The 18,476-nt window shown below is 45.6% G+C and overlaps 3 long non-coding RNA genes across 11 annotated transcripts in view; 1 reads left to right on the top strand and 2 right to left on the bottom strand.

Moving 5' to 3' along the window:
• Positions 1 to 1,244: 1,244 nt before the first annotated feature.
• LOC143443310 (uncharacterized) lies at positions 1,245 to 8,554 on the bottom strand. Of its 2 annotated transcripts, XR_013112167.1 has the most exons (4): positions 8,328 to 8,554; positions 6,208 to 6,315; positions 4,630 to 4,698; positions 1,245 to 4,413 (listed from the first exon to the last, which is right to left on the bottom strand). It is a non-coding gene; the product is annotated as an uncharacterized LOC143443310 (long non-coding RNA). The 2 variants fall into 2 exon arrangements; XR_013112166.1 differs by having other exon boundaries at positions 1,245 to 4,698.
• A 2,989-nt stretch (positions 8,555 to 11,543) lies between these two features.
• Positions 11,544 to 17,123, top strand: LOC143443309 (uncharacterized). The gene is made up of 3 exons (XR_013112165.1): positions 11,544 to 11,873; positions 15,838 to 16,128; positions 16,792 to 17,123. It is a non-coding gene; the product is annotated as an uncharacterized LOC143443309 (long non-coding RNA).
• Positions 16,021 to 18,476, bottom strand: part of LOC143443307 (uncharacterized) — a 106,194-nt gene continuing 103,738 nt past the window's right edge. For all 8 annotated transcript variants that reach the window (XR_013112156.1, XR_013112159.1, XR_013112160.1 and 5 more), the window contains 2 exons: positions 16,409 to 16,583; positions 16,021 to 16,157 (listed from right to left, as the gene is read on the bottom strand). This is a non-coding gene — a long non-coding RNA (uncharacterized LOC143443307). The remainder of the gene's footprint in view (positions 16,158 to 16,408; positions 16,584 to 18,476) is intronic.

Raw genomic sequence — 18,476 nt, 5'->3', positions numbered from 1 at the left:
CAACCATGTTTTCAGTGTGTTGCCCTACCTACTAAGTGTGGGCATGGGGGAGTCATGAGTTACATATTTGTGTAAACACAATTTTACACAGCCTCTCTCAGTCCTTGCTGGTCTGTAGAGCGCCGGGTGCTTGGCTTTTGTCCCAGGCTTTGTAGCAGGACCCCTCATTTTACCAGAGGTTTGGCTCCATGACAGATTCTCTCTGTTTTCCCAGTGAGCATTTCTGCCATGTGAAAAACAAGAGCAACTTGAAAGTGTCAAGAAGACGCATCCGGGGTCTAGAGAGACGGCTCAGTGGGTTAAGAGCACTGACTGCTCTGCCAGGTGTCCTGAGTTCAATTCCCAACAACCACATAGTGGCTCACAACCATCTTTAGTGGGATCTGATGCCCTCTTCTGGCATGCATGTACAGGCAGATAGAGCATGCATATACATTAAATAAATAAGACTTCTACATACTAATAATAAATAAAATTTTTAGAAAGACTCAGTCTCAGGGCTGGCAAAATGGCTCATGGGGTTTAAAAACTTGTTGCCAAGCCTGACACATAACCACTGTGGCACCTAAACACACACACAAATAAACAATGCAGTTTATAAAATGAAGACTCATCCTTTATCCTGCTGTAGCATGCCACTATGCTGGTTCACCCCACACTGGCATAAATTCTCCCCTACCCCAGTGTCGAGCATTAAACATGGGCAGCATGGTCCATGCACTACCCGGTCCTGCATCCTTTAGCTGACGGCGTTGCTGTGTTGCTGTGCTAATAACCGATCAATGGTCTCTCAAAGGATTTGAAGGCTCTGCCAATTGCCATAGCACAAGTCCTTCCACAGTGCTCAATCCTGAACTGCTGTTTAACAGTCAGTTCACCAAGCTCCTGAAGTTCCAACAGTCGTGTGCCAAGAGCTGATGGAAGCCAGTGACACGTCCATTCTCTGTCCTCTGTAGCACAGAGGCAGAAAACAACCACATTCCTCCCGGCAACGGCAAGCGTTTCCTGCCTGTCTTCTCGGTGTCATTGCCTCCCAGTGTGAACGGGCTGCAGCTCTCCCCTCTACCCAGAACAGCAAGCTGCATGGCCTAGATGAACATCTTCTTTGCATTAAGGCACAAACAGCAAGTTATGTAAGCCACAGAGCCTGGTGTTTAGACTGGGATTTTGTTTTGGGGTGTGTACATATGTGTATTTACCATGTAGTTTCTGTTGTCTTCTTTCCTTCCTTCTTTCTTTCTGTCTTTCTTTCTTTTTTTTAAGATTTAGTCATTTATTTTATGTATATGGGTATGCTGTAGCTGTCTTCAGACACACCAGAAGAGGGCATCAGATCCCATTGCAGATGGTTGTGAGCTACCATGTGGTTGCTGGGAAATGAACTCAGGACCTCTGGAAGAACAGTCGGTGCTCTTAATCACTGAGCCATCTCTCCAGCCCCACCATTAAGTTTTTTTTAATTATTATTATAGTATTTTATTCCTAAAATGCCCTGTTGGTTCTTTCTTCCCCTTAGTATCTCCTTTGTTTGCTGAGACTATCTTTCCTTCATTGCAGGGATGTTTGCTCTTACTGCTTAGAGCTTTTTTGTAATCACAGCTCTAAAATCCTTGTTAGATAATTCTGACTCTGTTTGACATCTCTGCTTTAGTGCTTCTTGCAGTTCCCTCCACCACCCCACCACCCCCAGCCAACCAGGAAAGTTGTGTGTCTGGATAATGACTATTTTGGATGCTATGTATAATGGCCCGCTCTGTTCCACAGGTCCAGGTCTAGCAAGAGAGAGAGTGGGGGTAAGAAGGGGAAGAGACTTGAAGAATGGAGACAAGACAGAGTGTGTGGTCAAGTCTCTTTTATTGTGTCTCTCTCTCCTTTATTGTCTCTCTCATTGTCTCCCGTATTCTCCTATTGAAGGGAAATTTGGGGTATTTATAGGCTTTTGCCACGTGCCTTGTAGGTGCGTGGATATCACGTGCCTTGCAGGTGTGGATATGACGTAAGCCTTACAGGCGTCTATAGCATGGATAGCACATGCATCGTACGCCTTGCAGGCTTGGATACCACATGTGCCTTACAGGCATGTATGGCGTGGATAGCACGTGGACAGCACGTGAACTGCATGCCTTGCAGGCATAGATACCATGTGTGCCTTGCAGCTGGGGACAGTAAACAGCAAAACAAAATATGTGGGATATCAGAGTGTGCTTCAGCTGTTGTAGGCTGTTGAAAAACAAGTCTCATGTCAGGGTATATGGCTTGAGATGGCTGCAAAGCTGATAGCTGCTTTCTGCTAAAAGTCGGCTCCCAACAGCTATGCCTCAAGACTCTAGATATTATTTAAGCCCTTTGGGGATGTGTTGATGCTTTCACTTAGACAGGCAAACTGTTTTTGATCAGTGGACCAGGTTGGATCTAGGCTAAAAGTTCTGGCCAGCCTTCCACGGATGTGATCTCAGTGTCGATACTTTTACTAGCCGTTTCAATGAAAGCTCAGCTGCCAAAGTGTCTGCACACAGCCCCCGTCACCCAGCAGTGAGTGTGGGTCTCAGACTATGCTCTAGCCCACAGTTTGCTTCTCAAAGTCTACGGCAGTCTATGCAGAGCCAGTTCCAGGCACCAAGAACTGAGGAGTTTGTACCCAGCTTTTTTGAGGCTGTTTCCCTCTTCCCCAGCTGCAGTGTGAGTTCCCTGGGGTTCACCCTTTCCAGTCTCCAGACAGAAGGGTGGAACCCTGATTACCTCATTTCAGCACATGTTTGCTGCATGCAAGCACATACCTGAGGCCAAATAACGTAAGAATTATTTAAGGCCATGAGGATTCCTCCTGTGCCCTGGAGACCACAGCTCCTCCAACCCCAGATGTTTCTCCTTCCTTAGGAGTTTAGGCTTCTATAAGCTGGTGCAGTCAATGGTGCCCCTACCGCCATCTTAGCATTGCTTTGGGACTGGATTACAGAATGGAGACAGAAAGTGAGGACGGAAACATCCCCCACTCTTTTTTAATATTCTTCACACTTCAGAATTTTTCTCGGTACTGAAGCAGCTCCTGGGTCGAGTCTCTAATTAAACCTAGAGAAAGTCCTAGCGGAGAAAGAAATGGAGGCACACTGGCAGCTCTCCAATATTCTAAATCATCTCTTCCCAATCCACCTGCTACCAGTCACTTTCTGAAGGCCTCAAAAGGCTGATTTACATCAATTATGCCCAGGCTTTATAACCCTTTTGGGAGCAGACACAGAACTGAGTTCACCAGAACCCCATAGTCTAATCAGAAGGATCTTTTTAAACCATAAATGCAGTCACATCACTTCCCTGCTTAAGGTCTATAAAGCACCTGCTCCCTAGGCCCCTAAAGGCTCCATGTTTGCCCTGTCTCCTTTTCTTTCTAGCTTCCAGCCACCACTCTTGTCCTCAGCATATCACTGAGCGATGTGCAGCTCCCAGCACACAATGCATTTGGAATGCCAGTGGCCTTGCCTAGGATGTGCTTTTCCCTTCTGTCCCTGGCTACTCGCTCAGAAGTCTCAAAAGAAACCACAATGGATTCCTCTTCCAGCCAAGAGTTCCTACCACATTCTATTCTAGGCTGTGATCATCATGTATAACTAACTGTTTAGTCCCCAGCCTTCGACACTAGCCAGTGAACACCATGAAAATGGACACTGTTCTTTCTCCAGCTTCTAACAGAGAATCTAGCACATGCTAGGTTGGCAAGTGATAACCTACAGAATTGAATGGAAGTACCAGCAGTGCCTTGAGGAAGCAAGTGCCCTGCCACCAATCATATCCCTCCTCTGCTCAGGTCTCTGATAACAGCCTGCCATCACTCTTCATTAGCAATAGGCCCCACTCTGCATCTGAGATTCCACCTTGGATCCTGTTGCGGGACTGCCGTCCAAGTTCCCCCCTATGCCCAACACCGACCGGAGCTCCGGAGCTCCGGAATCTCACCACCCGGCTTGCTAAGTTCCCACTGGTGGGTCACTACCATACCATCCCCGTGCTTCAAATCCCCCCGAAACCACGCTTAGTTGCTGTACCTTTCTCTCTTGAACTCGTCGAATCATCGTGAAGAAAAACACCAGGCAACTTAGCTCAGAAACAATGGAAACTCAATCTCTGGGCGCCAACAACTAAAACCTAATTTTGTAAACCTTATAAATCTGATTCCTCCAGTGACGGATCCTTGCGGAACCTCCATGGAACCTCCATGAAACCGGGAACCTCTAGGAGATACATCATACCCACGCGTTATCTCAGTTCCAAAAGCCTCTAACTCTCCTCTCCTTCTCCTCTTCCTCCATCCAACCTGGAAGTCCCGCCTCCTACTTGCCCAGTGATTGGCTCCTTTATTCATTAGGATAAAGTTCACTAGAAGTCCTTGAGTAAGCTACTCATTCCTGGTCGCAGCCTCTGGAGGAGAATGGAATTAACATAAGAATTCCAAAAATCCTTTGTAGGGCCATCTGCAAAGGATTCCGCACACCTGTCGCAACCATCAGCTCTTCAGTCTGTCTTTAAACTCCAAGGATGGAGTGTCACTCACTGAAGTGACCACACAGTGACCTCAGGCAATACCTGTGGGGTTGCATCATATCAGTGCTCACAACACCAATGAGAAGTACCCACCTGATTGGATGGATCGTCCAACAACAATCTGGTACACAAAGCAAGGAAGTCATCATTTTCCAGTAACTCCTTTTTAAAATAGAAATGGGTAGAATTCACGTTAATAATGTATATTAGGAATTGCACAGTAGGGCAAGGAAGTCATCATTTTCCAGTAACTCCTTTTTAAAATAGAAATGGGTAGAATTCACGTTAATAATGTATATTAGGAATTGCACAGTAGGTTAACTATGGATGAGAAGACAATGAATATTACAAAACAGCTAGTACAGAGAATTTAAAATATCTTCAGTCCAAAGAAATAACTACTACCTGAGCTGATAGACTTGAGACTTGTGTCTCTCTGAGCCCATGTAGTGACATGTTCTATGAATATGAGCAATTCCTATGTCAATCAAAAGTTTTAAACACATGCCACATGTCAAAACACATTTTATTTAACACAGCTCCTCGGAGCATTATCATTTTAGTATGCAATCGATATTTTTGTAAAGTACTGGCAAGCTATTTCACATTTTTGGTTTTGTACTAAGACTTCAAATTGCAGTCTGGGACCTGGAGAGATGGCTCAGTATTTTAAGAGCACTGGCTGCTCTTACAAAGGACCCAGGCTCAGTTCCCAGCACCCACGTGGCAGCTTACAATTGTCTCTAACTTCAGTACCAGGGGATTTGATACATTTTTCTGGCCTCTGCTGGTAACACACCACACACAGACACACACACACACATACACAGACAAACACACACCACACACACACACAGTGCATATATACAACATATATACAAGCAAGCAAGCAATCATACACATAAAATTAAAATAAGTCTTTTATTAAGATTTAAAAAACAGAATCCAGTGTGTGTGTGTGTGTGTGTGTGTGTGTGTGTGTGTGTGTAACATGTATATGTATATCGGGGGTTTTTTGTTTGTTTTTTTTTTTTGTTTTTTTTTTGTTTTCTTTGTTGTTTGTTTTTTGTTTGTTTGTTTTTTTTAGGCAGGGTCTCTCTTTGTAACCCTGGCTGTCCTGGAACTTGCTCTGTAGCCCAAGCTGGCCTCCAACTCAGAGCTTTGCCTGCCTCTGCCCGTCAAGTGCTAGGATTAAAGGCACAACCATGGCCAGCTTATACTTTGTATTTTAACTTGGCACTTTTGTTTTCTTTTGTGAAAGGGTCTCATGTGGTTCAGACTGAGCTCCACCTCACTTTGTTGGCAAGGATGGCCTTGAGCTCGTGGTCCCCCTGCTTCTACTTCTGGAGGGCTGAGATTCCAGGTGTACAGTGCCTAGCTAGTGTTTTATATTTATCCACATGCCACTTTGGTCTAACCTCATTTCAAGCTCTCAGTGGCCACAGGAAGCTGGTAATTGACACCACTTTGGAGTTAAGTCCTATAACTAACAACAGTAACGGCCAATCATCACTTTATGCTTACAATGTTACTGTGTGCTTACAGCTTGCCTCCTACGAAAGGCTTTGTGTGTTCATCAGACTTAATCTTTGCAGCAATCCCTCCACCCAGGGACTATTCTAAAATCCATACTCTAGATGAAGATACAGTCTCACAGACTGAAGAATTCACCTATGATTGCTACATCCAGACTCCGGGCTCACGTCTTCTTGCTTCTCAACATTGCTTATCAATCAGCAGACTTAGAGAACTTGGTAACGCTAGGTTTCCAGGGACACACTGAAAACACATACATTGTCTGAATGTATCACGAACAACATAATCAAACAGGGTTACATTTTTATTTCATTTTGTTTTTCCAGGGTGCACTCCAGCCAAGCACTCTGCCACTGGTCTGCACAGCCAGCTCGGTAAATTCATGGATTTTTTTTTTTTTTTTTTTTTTTTTTGAGAGTCACCACAGAGGGTAAGCATACCCTTTCAGAAAACCCTCCTCCCCTCTCTGCTCCTTTTCTCTCTCTGACCCCTTTCTCCCTCTCTCTCCTCCCCACTCCTCCCCTCCACATGTTCCTGGCTCGGCCTCTCCTCTCCTCTCCTCTCCTCTCCTCTCCTCTCCTCTCCTCTCCTCTTCTTCTTCTTCTTCTTCTTCTTCTTCTTCTTCCTCTCTCTCTCTCTCTCTCTCTCTCTCTCTCTCTCTCTCTCTCTCCCTCTCCCTCTCTCTCCTGTTTCCTCTCTTTCTCTGCTTCTATTCCCTTCTCAACTCCCCTTCTCATGGCCCCAAATAAACTCTATATAAACTCTATTCTATACTTAAAAGGAAGGAAGGAAGGAAGGAAGGAAGGAAGGAAGGAAGGAAGGAAGGAAGGAAGCCCACCCCCTATACCAGCTACCAGCACTGGGCTAGGTGACTGTCAAGCCATAGAGAAGGCTGTGTTTATTATGTTCGCAAGCTCTGAGAGCTTTGTGAAGGATTAGGTTAGGGAAAGTTGGGTTTCTTCAGAGTTGACAGTTAAAATCAAGCTGCTTTCTTTCTTTCCCTTTGTCCCTCCATCTTAAGCCAGCCTGGCTGATGTGGGGATGTGGGGCTGTTTTCTCCTCCCCCCCCCCCCAGGCTTTAGTAGGAGTTTCCTTCTGGCAGCAAAGGAAGGAGTAGGCTAGCACCATAAAAGTGCTTGCTGAGTAAATCCACTCTCCCAGTGATTGTTCTGGGTAATTGAGGCCTCACCACTGTCTCTGATGCAGGAGAATGAGAGCCCCGCCCCACCCCAGTTTCAGGCAAGCATTTATAAAGGCAAGAAGAGGTCTAGCCTGGTACGAATCTGATTTTGGGGGGGGGGGGTGTATTATAGCCTTTAACACAATTGGCTGGTGCTGGGAGCCAAACCATAAACTTAACTTCTACGTTCCTCCTGATTGGTGGTTATTAGAAACTGAAGTGTCAGGGGCAGGCTTGTAACCTGGAGGTGCAGATTTGTTGGGTAATAACCTGGAAACTGGTGTTAGACACAGGACTTATGGGGGGGGGGGTGACTGGAGACTGGCCTGTTAGTTAATTTGAGTTCAACTTTAGGCCATGATCTGTAAGATGGTGTCTGAACCCAAAAGATTTGGTCTCTCAGCAACCATGCCTTTCTTTCAAGGTTGTTATGAGCACCTTGGAACCATGTCTTTGTTTCCGGAGGTTCTTATAACCAACTTGTTGAGCTTGCATTCTGCTTCTGTGACCCCCTACTTATTTGCCTGCCAAATCCCCCATTTGGAAAGCCCCTACTCCTGAGGTATAAAAACCTTATCTTCCCCACGCCCAATGTTGATCTCTTGAATCCTTCAGTCTGTGTTCACAAATAAAGCTTGCTTTATTTAACGTGACCATGATTTGGGTCTATAGTCTTCTCAGATCTGTGGGATTAACAGTCTCAAATCTTACATGATTTTCATTGCTTGACTTAGGTCACAGGCACAAAATCTTATGTTGCAACTTTCACTCAGTCTCTTACGTTTGCATTAATTTTCCAACATGATTTCTAGGCTTCCCTACACTTTTTTAAAAAAATTTTTTTAAAGATTTCTTTATTTTATTGATCAGTACACTGTAACTCTCTTCAGACACACCAGAAGAGGGCATCAGATCACGTTCTAAGTGGTTGTGAGCCACCATATGGTTTCTGGGAATTGAACTCAGGACCTGTGGAAGAGCAGTCAGTGCTCCTAACTGCTAAGCCATCTTTCCAGCCCCCTTCCCTAACCTTTTACTAAAGAGTCTTTAAAATCCAGATTGTGGCAACACTTACTTTGGTTAGAGAAAAGTAGCAGGTCACTCTTCCTGGATTTGAAAGCTCCTAGGAGACACACCTGCGGAAGTATGGTTGAAGCTTTTCAGGAAGGTTTTGCTGAAGAGAGAAGAACCACTCTCAATGTGCAAAGCAACAACTCATAAACTAGAATCCTATAGAGAATAAAAAAGAGGGGAGAGGAAGATCAGGAGGCCGAGCATTCCTCTCTCTGCCTCCTGACTGTGGACTGTGGACTGTGGACTGTGGACTGTGGACTGTGGACATAAGGCCACCGTTACCTCCAGCCTCTGTTGCCTCCAGCTAAATATGGTGTTGCCAAGTCTTCCCTGTCCTGTGGTACTATACCCCCGGGATAAATGAAAATAAACCCTTTCTTCCCTAAATTGGTTTATGTCAGGTATTTTATCAGGAAAGCAACTGGTGCAGAAGTATAATAAGCCACCCTGGTGAATTCTTTTCCTCTGAAGAAGTGTTTCTCAATCTTCCTAATGCTGCGACCCTGTAATACAGTTCTTCATGTTGTCATTGTGTGACCTCCCCCACACCCAATCATAAAATTATTTTCATTGCTACTTCATAACTGTAATTTTGCTACTGTTATGAACCATAATGTACAGAACTGATAGGCAAGTCTAATACACAATCCACAGGTTGAGAACCGATGCCTAATGCTTCAGGTAAGAAAAGCCCTCTGTAGTTTTAGTCTTCGTTTTTATGTTTATCATTCAAGGATAAGTGATAAGGATAAGCCGATACATATGCTATCTAAAAAATAATTCTTGGCATTTCCCTTTCGTGCTACTAAGAACTTGTAAAAAAGGAACTGGGGAGAGGTAAGCAAGCATCTGTAATTTACCTGCCAAATCCATGCCCTGTAGTTCTCAAACTCCGCCAGAAGATGGCAGTAGTAATCAACAACAAACTCTTGTTGCTCGTCCTCCTGCAGCTTCTCATTGTCCTGTGGACATTTCCTGCATCTAATCTGATGCTTATGAAAACTATTTCCTCCTTTCAAAAGCACAAGCCCAAACAGAAACTAACCTCGCCCTACAGATAAAGGATGTTTGTGCCTTCCCAGTTGTCGAATCCTCCAAAATATGGCTTGACTGTCAAGTATTTTCCCAGCAGCTACACTCCAGGAAGCAAAGCAAGAAAAAAAGTTGAACTTCCTCTGGGCTGGTGGGAAGGTGTGCCTAGAGGCAGCACCCATCCCGTCACTACAAAGATCCCAACTCCGGGAAGTGGAGCTGGTGGAAGGACGCTGCAGTGAATAACCAATTCTTTTTGCTGTGAGAGCGACTTTTCCAAGACCTGAGCAGCTCAATCCAGATACTTGCCCAGATGCAGCACCCAGCTGTGTTTGCACATGCAAACACAGGTTTCATGGCGTCCTTCCTGAGAGATGGCGTTTAAATGGGTATCGCGGACTGACACACTGCAGAACAGCTGCGGGGCAGCTCAGACAGGGAAGGTTTGGAGAAGCCACAGTGAAGTGTCCAGACAGAGTTAAAAGTTAAGTGTGGGGGTGGGGGAATCACATAATCAAATTAACTTAAAAGTGATAATAGAAAAAAAAGCGAGAATGCCTCTCTATCCTTGAGTCTCAGCACTAGGTCGTTCTTAGAGAGTCTCTGATAGTGTATCATGAAGAACACTGAAGAAAGTCTAGAATATGCTCCATCTCCTTTCTCTACTGTAGGTAGGAAGCAGCTGGAGCACCACAGGGACTTGGCTTTAGAATTTGGGAAAGCAACGAACGCTCTGGAAACTCCATTTCCTCATTGCATGTTAATTAGAGATGGCAGTCCTAAACTGGCAAACCGTCAGGAGGCAGAGCAAACTGGCCACCAAACGATGTTCAAGCCAGATAGTTAGAACATAGATGATTGCACTTTTAATTTTGAAAATCAGACTTACGGAAATATTTCCAGTAATTATACAGAGAAGTCCTATATACCTTTTAGAGATTCTCAAAACATTAAGGAGAAAGCAGGATGCAATGATCAAAATCAGAAAATAACATTTATGTAGAACTATTACCTAACTTTCAAACCTCATTTAAATTTTACTTAGTGTCCTCTTCTGGCTCTGGATGAAACAAAGAATCTATTGTCTGTGTCTCTCAAGTTCTCTTAAACTTGAAAGCAGCTGGATCCTTTGTACTCAGTGACCTTGACACTTCCCAAGAGTGCTACCGATCTTGTGAACTAGATCTTGGTTTGGGTGTGCTTGAGGCTTTCTCTTGATTAAATTGAAGTCTGACTGATGTGGCAGGAGTCGACAGGAATGAGGTTCCTGCTCGTTGCATTGGAAGGCTCTCACTGCTGCCTTATCTGTCACTAGTGATCATTCTGGCCTCTTGTTTAGGATGGTGGCCAGCAAGGTCCTCTGTCATAATGTTACAAACTGTGTAAGTATCTTGATCCTCTTCGTGCCTTTGCTCTCTCATTTTTGCATATTCATAATAGTTACTACCACGGTATTTACCAAATGGCATTTTAATTGCTGCTACACAGATTTGTGCTTGAAAAATACATTCTATTGATTCTGGAATGTGTTTGGGGAGTGGGGTGGGGTGTGTGTGTGTGTGTGTGTGTGTGTGTGTGTGTGTGTATCACTGGGAATTAGTCCCCAGGCTTTGCAGGCAAGTGGGCTACCACCAAGCTACGTTCTCAGATTTTCTGATTTCTTTATAAAATATGTGGAGAATATTATGCCTCACAGAATTTTTAACTCACTTCCACTTTGTATTTTTATTATTTTGCATAATGTTTTATTTTGTGTCTTAATAGGTCTTATAGGACATTGAGATTATCCAAATTTTAGTACTAGTTTGAAAACTTACTGGGCACTCCTTTAAACCCTAAATCTTATTTCATCTCACACAGAGAGAGAGAGAAAGAGAGAGAGAGAGAGAGACAGACAGACAGACAGACAGAGACAGAGAGACAGAGTCAGAATCCCTCCCCTATCCCAGAATCAACTACCATCCTATACCAAATCCTTCCCGCACCCTACACACCCACCAGACTTGCTAAGACTTCTTTGCTTTAGCCAAGAATGTCTGAGAGCCTCTTCTCTCTGCATGAAAATACATCAGAGCACCCCTGGAGAGCTTCTCAAATTCTGCTGGGGGTGAGGGGGGTGTTGATTCCAGTCTCCCCTGAGCAAGCCTTTCTTCCTTTTCTGGTAATGAGAGAAAAGTCACCTGCTGACTTAAATAAGCATCACTGAGGAGTGTTAATTCCACAGCACCAGAAGCCTCAGGTTTAAGGAAAGGATTGAAATAACACTTTAACCCTGGCAGGAAGAAGGGCCTGCCCAGGTCAGACAGGAGGTAGGAACTCTCGGAAGCCACCAACCGAAAAGCCACTGGTGATGAACACTGATTTCACAACCTGTTACCCTGGGGAATGATCTTTAACCAGTCCTGAGTGTCATTTGCAAGTGAACTAGGTAGACAATTTAGTAAGCTCTGCATTGGCTCAGCCTGGCTCTTACCATGAACGCTCACGGGGAACTTGTACTGTTTTCCAAAGCCAGGTAAGAGTGTATCTGCCTTCACAGGCTACAGGAAGCGGGAACAGGAAGCTTAGCTGTTCAGGTACAAACTGGATTCCTTTAATAACATCTGTTTGAGTCTGGCCTTTTGCACCTTGCACCCTGAAGTAGGTATGGAATGTGTGTTTTTAGAACAACAAGGCTCGGAATGAGCGTGATCCCAGGACACATATACACACCCCTCAAAAGCCCAGGGAAAGAGTCCCTGTGCTAGCAGGAAAGCTTTGTGCATTTGGGGAAACTGAGCAGCATGCAGAGTGGCTCAAGAACTGACAGGGAATGGAGGGACAAAAGGAAGATTCAGAAAAGCCCGATCTAGTGCTGAGGACCACACGGTGCTGTGTGAAAGGGGTTTGGTGTGTATTCATGATACATCACACTGGCTTTCACAGGGACATCTCCACATAGGTATGCAATGTACTTTCACCAAGTTCCCCGCGTACCACTTTGTCTTTCCCCTCCCTCCTCCCTCCCACTGGTCCCCTTCTTAGCCCTTGTTGTTTTTGCTCCCACTTCATATGATACATACATTCACAATTGTGTCTATGGCTGTAAAATCTAGGATCCACAAAGGAGAAGACCTGTAATATTTGTCTTGCTGGACGTAACTAAGTTTGCACCCCTCACTGATCTCCACTTACAAGCATTTTCTTGAAAACGAGGTCATTTTATTATTCTATATGGTTGAATAATATCCCTTAGAGTAGAGCCACCAGGCCAGGAAAAAAAAAAAACAAACAAACAAAAAAAAAAAAAAACAAGATTAACACTTTTCCCTTCAAGGCATGCAGCATTGACTGCCAAGACCCAGACAGACGCTATAGAGGCCTCAGGAAAGCAGAGAAAATTGATGGGAGGAAGGGCGTGGGGCCCGTGGGTGTGAAAGGAGAAACTCATGACTTCAGCCATGAGAGCCAGGATGTCACGGGGAACAGGAGAGGAGATGCTTGAACAAGAAGCCCCAGGTGCCACATCCCAGGTCACTAAGCATCTTTTAAGGCGGTCTCTGCTTTAAATCCATTTCCCCCAAACTGGAGGCTCTCTGCATCCTTGACTTCTTGAACTCGGGTTCCCGTGGAGCCCAGATAACACCACTAGCCCAGAGACAGCAGTGACAACTCAGTGGCCACACTCAAAAATAATGGTGTAGATCAAAGGACTGGATCCTTCCTATGGGGAAGACCCGTTGCCCTCTGGATTATGGCAGAAACCAAAGTCCATCATAAGGGTAGCAGGTACTGATGTTTCTTTAGGCTCAGGTTTAACCTACATGGGAGCTAAGGCTTGTGGGAAGAAGGTCCTGGTGGAAATACTGTTATGGTCGGATAGTGTTTTCTCTAAAGGCAAATATACTGCACATATATAGCACCATGATAAAGTTAGCACATTGTACGTAATGATACTCATGAGACAAAGCAAGAGACCTAAAGGAAGCCTGGATTCCACATTACAAGCCACTCTGTTAGCATTCTGTCTAAGCTCCATCCCACAGTTACCTGGCAACAGCCAGGCAGGCCTGACTCACTCCTTCCTTGCTCTCTTGCTCTTCCTTTCTTGCTCCTGCTCTGTTCCCTTGCCTCTTCCCCATTCCCTTCCCCCCTCTCTCCATGTGCTTATGGCAGGCTCTACTCCTCTTCTCTTCTCCTCCTCCTCCTCCTCCTCCTCCTCCTCCTCCTCTTCTTCTTCTTCTTCTTCTTCTTCTTCTCTCTCTCTCTCTCTCTCTCTCTCTCTCTGATTCTACTACCCTCTACCCTCTTAATTCCCCTCCCCATACCCGGAATAAACTATTCTATACTACACTGTCATGTGCTCTCTCTCTCTCTCTCTCTCTCTCTCTCTCTCTCTCTCTCTTTCTCTCTGATTCTACTACCCTCTACCCTCTTAATTCCCCTCCCCATACCCGGAATAAACTATTCTATACTACACTGTCTTGTGGCTGGTCCCTCAGGGGACACAGGCCTGCTGAGACATCCCCTTCCCTCATACCTCACCACACCTCCTTAGAACATATCTCCCTTCTCTTTATCATTTTATAAACACATCACACTCAACATGTGAGCAAATGGGCCAGCCTTCTGAACAAAAATGTTCACATGGAAGTCATACCAAGCCATGGGTAGTCATACCAAACCTCTCATCCCAGCCCTCACAAGCCGGATGGAGGAGCATCATGAATTGAGTTCCAGGTCAGCGTGGCTTGTGAAGCAAGATAGCTTAAGAAAATAAAACATACTGGTGGCTCATGCCTTTAATCCCAGCACTTGTGGGGCAGAGGCAGGCAGATCTCTGTGAGTTCAAGGCCAGCCTGGTCTACAGAGCAAGTTCCAGGACAGCCAGGGCTACACAGAGAAACCCTATCTGAAAAGCAAGCGAGAGAGAGAGAGAGAGAGAGAGAGAAATAAAACAATGCAAAAATACTACACCAATACCATTTCTTAAATTGCACATTTTGCAATGAGAACATTTTAATTGTTCCTATCCTTATTTTTTTTACTTGCTTTTGTACCTATTTTGGCTCTAGAATAATGCTAGTTTAACAAAGACCTTACCAAAGAGACAACCAGAGACACATCCTGACAATTCCCTCTTATGTGCAAGAGTGTTTCGTAGCTAGATCCCCAGAAACATTGGCAGTTTTCCACAAGATTTCAAAAACAGCTTAATGGCAAGATGGCTTCCATATTTTTCCATGACTACATTAGAAACAGACTGATAATTATTGAAACATAAGGCACAGACCTTGCCATATTCCATGGAATCTAAAACACTGTCTATATAGGAGATCTTATTTCATGAAAGTGCACGGGAGGGGAAAGATTGATAAGGAGCCAGGTGCATCACATAGGCTCCCTAGTGCTTAGAATTCTTCTTTTCATCATACTGGAGACTACAGCAAGCTGGCCCAACAGAGAAAGTTTCTTGCCCCCAACCTTGGTGATCTTACTTTGATTCCCTGCCTCATGGGATGGAAGGTTGGGAGCCTTCTGCACACATGCTCTGTGTTGTTCCCACACATACTCATGTGTTGAGGACTGCACTACCCTACACTTTGGGGCTACTATGTTGCTGTCCACACTGCCCCACGCTTTGGGGCTAAGTGCTCTGGTCAAGAGAGAGAGAGTGGGGATGGAGGGGCAAGAGACACAAAGAATGGAGACAAGACAGGGTGTGTGGTCAAGTCTCGCTTACTGTCTCCCATAGACTATATTCACACCTCCTATTCACCTCCTATTGACTTCTCCTATTGACTCTATTACAAGGAAATCCTGAGTAATTTACAAGCACAAGCAGGAGAACAACACAGGTGAAGACATTTTACCAAGTGCACCATGCAGCTGGGGTCACTAAACAGCAAAATAAGCTATGTGGGATAAACAAGATGTTTGTCAGAGTGTGCTCAGCTGTTGTAGGCTGTTGAAAAACAAGTCTCTATCAGGGTATATGGCTCCAGATGGCTGCAAAGTTGATAGCTGCTTTCTAGCCCCTTTCTGCTTAAAGTCGGCTCCCAACACTCATGCATGCACACGCACAAAATAAATAATCATGTTGAGATCTTGGTTATAATATTTTTTAATTATGCACCATGCTGCACATACAAAGAGGAAATGTAGGCAAACAAACACGATATACTGCCAGGCAGTGGTGGAGCACGCCTTTAATCCCAGCACTTGGGAGGCAGAGGCAGGTGGATTTCTGAGTTCAAGGCCAGCCTGGTCTACAGAGTGAGTTCCAGGACAGCCAGAACTACACAGAGAAACCCTGTCTCAAAAAAAAAAAAAAAAAAAACCACGATATACCTAAGGCCCCTTTCCATTCACAACTTAACTCTGTTGAATCACTTTGAGATCATATGATTCATGTCACGTGGTTGCTCTGTCTACCAGCCAGCGAGAGCTTTCCTGGAGAATTTTAAGGTGGGTGTTGTCTCGGTTAATGTGATCTACAGGAGTGATCCCAGAACTCTGGAGCCACAGGCGGGATTGCAAGTTCAAAGATGAGGAGCTACAGATCAGTCTTCAGGGTTTCCCTACAAACAAGCCCGTGGCGCCAGGTCTTGTACCATTAATGTTCTCAAAGGACCAATAGCATCTACAGCTGTATCACCTGGTGGCTGACAGCAGTATGGAGTCTCCAGGCTGTGAAGGAATTCCTCCTGCCATCCAGAAACTGAACCCTCACATTCAACACTTGCTTCTCTTCTGCCTTCTAGCTCTGTGCCTTGCTTCGATCCAGCCAGGTACATTGACAATTACCCAGAGATAGACTCTAGGAAGGAAGCAAACCCTGTCACCCATAACAACAACAACAACAACAAAAAGGTGGGAAAACCCAGGGACAAAGCCATGATTTGAGATTATGATGCCCAGGACTCTCCAGGGTATCTCTGGCTCACAGGCAGGCTGAGTCAGCTGTGCATGAAGCTAACTAAACAGCCAAGGTTCAGAAGCCAGAGAGGCTTCTCCATGGGGGTGGAAATAGCACGGGCTAGGGTGGGGCTGCCTAGTGACTCAGCTTACCTTGCTAAACTCCTTGTGGCTCATCTGTGAAGGATGGATGCCTGTAATACATGCCTCCCTGGACTGTCAGAAGGGGTAACTGAAGCATGTAAATGCCACTGACACATGCCAAGGACATTGTGGTCCAGTCACTTTTCCCACACTCAAAGTGCAGCGGTATGCATCCTCCTGAAGGCTGAAAGTAAAACAGAACCTGAGGAGAGGCAGAAGCCGAAGCTGAAGCTTGCGTCTGTCAGGGTCTCTGAGCTTCACAGGTGGACACTAATTGTCTTGATGGTTCTACTTTCTTTTCCCCCAGGATGCAGAGAAAACAGCAGCTTAACCTTGGGGGGGCAGTTTTAGTATTGTTATTCTCATTATCTTTTGCATTTGACCAAAAACAGTGGCATTTTGAAGAACAGTATTTGGAGAAGACTCGGCCCTGCCCTATGCTGCCTGCCGCTGCTGAAGATGCAGGCTCTTCGGTGGCAGAGGCAAGTCCAGTCACGGGAAGACAGAAGGCAGTGACTCAAGTCACCCCACCCCAGTGCAGCTTGCTCTCAGATTTCCTTTCCCCCCCCCCCCTCCCTTTCTCAGACACTCCAGTAGCAGCTTTCTCCTCCTCTTGTGATTATGTCCCAGTCCACAGCAAGGCAAGGCGTGCAAATGCAAACCTCTGCCTTCCAGGAACCTAGCAAACCATCTGCCCCAGAGTCACTTCCAGTAAAAAGGTGGGGCCAGGCCAAAGCCACAGAGGGTGGGAGGCCCAAAGCGTAACCCCAAACTCAGCAAGACTTTCTCTTATGGCTTTGGCAGACCAACCGATCATTTTGCCTTGGTTTCTCATCTCTGCAATGGGAGCTGAATGTTCACCTCCTTTACAAGTGTGTTGTAGAGCTAAGAATGTGGGAGGAAGGCCATTTTGCATGTACTGACAGATGGAATGCAGAGGGAGTGCTAAGTACCATTAGGGCATAATTGTGGGCAAGCTCCCAGCCCCACCTTTTAGCAAATCATATTCCTAGGAGACTGGTTTTTCACCATTTCTCTGGGCTGTTTTAAATATAGTGGGTCATTTTCTCCTCCTCCCCAACCCGCCTCTGCCGCGATGCTATTTTTAGTTCACGTTGGTTTATTTCTCTGCTGTGGCAGCACCATCCTTTCCCTTTGGGCGTCTGTATCTTTTTTGGTGTCCCCCACAATATCCCATTACACCTTTCTCCTATTTAGAGAGCCCTAAGTCTCAGGACTCAGGCCTGCCTGGTCTGCCCGAGCTAGGATCTATCCAAAGTAGACAGATACTCAACTCAGGAAGGTGGGAGAGGGAGCAGGAGTGAAAGAAGCAGGGTGTGTGTGTGTGTGTGTGTGTGTGTGTGTGTGTGTGTGTGTGTAGATGTCACATGGCCACCGAGGGAAGTCTGGAGGCATCTGGGAATTCCTAGCAACTAATCGAAATGCACCAGTAGCATGCAGCCTGAGGGGTGAGGGAAGGGCCCTTCATCCTTTGGCTGCTGTTCCCAGACCCTTTTGGGTTTTTTGTTCCAGAATGAACATGTGCCCTGTGGGGTCTCTCAGGCTTTTTCCTGGGGTAAGGAAGGCTGCAGGACTCTGGTGGTAAAGGCAGCTCAGTGAGACTCTCAGGCTGCATGCTGAACCTGTGACTGAGATAAGACTCAAATCTCAGACAATGAAAGACAGACACTAGAGTTCGGATCTTAAAGTCTGTACGTTAAAGGTTTTGTTTATAACTTGAGTCCTTCTTGCAAGGTTGTAAAGACTAAAACGTTTGAAAGGTGGGTAGAGCAACAGTTAGGTTTAGGGAATGTGCCCTTGATAGGTGGGTGGGGTACTGGGACCACTAGCTGACTGTCCTTGTCTTCTCTACCTCCTCCTGCTCCTCCTCCTCCACCTCTACTTCCTCATCATCATCATCTTCCTCCTGCTTCCCTTCTCCTCCTCCACCTCTACCTCTTCCTCCTCTCCTTCCTCCTCCTCCAACTCTACCTCCTCCTCCTCTACTTCTTCCTCCTCCACCTCCACCTCCTCCTCAGCTCCCATCTTCTCTCCTCCTCCCCTCCCTCTCCCTTCC

This window comes from Arvicanthis niloticus, chromosome 8 (genome assembly GCF_011762505.2).
Source record: "Arvicanthis niloticus isolate mArvNil1 chromosome 8, mArvNil1.pat.X, whole genome shotgun sequence".
In the NCBI taxonomy this organism is placed as follows: domain Eukaryota; kingdom Metazoa; phylum Chordata; class Mammalia; order Rodentia; family Muridae; genus Arvicanthis; species Arvicanthis niloticus.
The sequence above is the reverse complement of the archived record's forward strand: the minus strand, read 5'-3'. Positions and strand labels throughout refer to the sequence as shown.